We start from the raw sequence: 1814 nt of genomic DNA, 5'->3' as shown, positions 1-1814 counted from the left end.
GGGGTGGGCATGGGGTGGGAATGGGATGGCATCACTAGGGGGGAGGGGCTACTCGTGGCGTGTGCAGAGCGTCGCTGAGATGAAGCATTTTTGTTCTAACCAGGGGTCGAGGGACTCCTCCACCCACACAAAGTTGATTTATTTTGCAGGGCTTAGAGAGAGAGAATCCATTTTAAAATCTAGTAGGAGGGCGTTCGCCACCAATATTTTTCGTAATAAAGGTTTGTTTTGTTTAAAATTTTAATATCTTTGGACCTCCAGACACAACCTTCGATTCATGGGTTAACACCTTTCTCTGCAGACAAAAATTGGAACTGTCTTTTGACTTTGAAGTATGTTAATTAAGCTTGATATATGTCAGGAGTGAAGATCTACCTTACAATACAACACGACTAATATTGTCTCAACACGCATTAATAACACAGATACACTGTGTGTTATTACAGGGATAATGACAAAGTAAAATCCAAATATACAGCAGCTTTCAGGGTCGTAATCCAACGCACGACCTCCTGCATACCAGGCGAGGGAGTTAACATCTCCTGGCCACCGCGGCGCCCTCCTTAACGTGAGACACCAATCTGGTGTGAACCTAACTCGAGTCTCAGGCTGTTTAGCAAGGCGTAGATGATTTGAAACACATTGATTATATCGTACCAATTGTGTAGTGTGAACGCTAAGTCAATTGTGCTCTGGGCTGTGGGTGAGATTTCTACTTGCTTCATTGCTGGCATGGGTTTGACTTGTTTTGATTTCTTCATTTTTGTGACCCAGGTCACTCTTGTCAATGAGACTCATCCTGATCTCCTGAGTTCTCACCTCGTTACATTTAAATTCAACCCGACTCGATCATCAGCATCAGCAGAAGTAGCATCAGCAGCAGAATTAGTAACAGGAGCAACAGCATCAACAGCAGTAGCTCCATCATTATCATCATCAGCATCGGGAGTAGAACCAGCAGCATCAATAATGATAGAATCATTATCAGCAGTAACAGAATCATGATCAGCAGCAGAATCAGCATCATTATCATCACTCTTGCAACCGAGACTCATCCTGGTCTCTTGAGTTCCCACCTGGTTAAACAAATCGACTTTAACACGTAGGCTTTCGCGACCAATATTATCAATGATAAATGTTTATTGGGTTAGATCGCGTAAATATACATAGACTTGATTGTGTTCTGGGTTACCTGTGAATTGTAATCACATTGTATTGTTGGTCAAGGGTCAATGTGTTCTCGGTGAATAATAAATAAAATCTGAAAATCTTTTTTTAAGATTGTCATCCAGGCTGTGAATGTGACACTCTCATAGCTGAGACTGACTTGTGTAAACATGTATTTTTTGGGATGGTTATTGTTGTTTTGTTTGTATTGATGTTATATTATCGGAGATTAAACCCGGGCACGGTTTGTAAATCTACAGCTAACGCCTTCACAGGTAAGTACTGTCTGTAGCCTTGGGCCACATTCCATGACGCGTCTCGTGGTATTTATAGCAGCACTCTCAGTCAGTTTGCTTGTTCCTCGTCATCATGAGCTATGATGATGAATGGATCCTGACTGATGGATGATGATGAAGAGCACGATGATGATGATTACGCTTGGTAATGATGACCACCGCCCACTCACCTGCACCCAACACTCTCCTACCTGACACCTGCAACTCCCTAACCTACTACCCCCCAGCCGTCTACAGAGACCCTCCCACCTGCACACACCTGCTTGGCCATACACCTGCCCATCCTGCCACCCCCCCACCTACCCACCTCATGAATATTCAAGCGCCCATTCCCGGCTGATCTCCCTCCCA

The sequence above is a fragment of the Petromyzon marinus genome, chromosome 68 (genome assembly GCF_048934315.1).
Source record: "Petromyzon marinus isolate PM22_M1 ecotype Great Lakes invasive population chromosome 68, UKy_Petmar_22M1.pri1.0, whole genome shotgun sequence".
Classification (NCBI taxonomy): domain Eukaryota; kingdom Metazoa; phylum Chordata; class Hyperoartia; order Petromyzontiformes; family Petromyzontidae; genus Petromyzon; species Petromyzon marinus.
The sequence above is the reverse complement of the archived record's forward strand: the minus strand, read 5'-3'. Positions refer to the sequence as shown.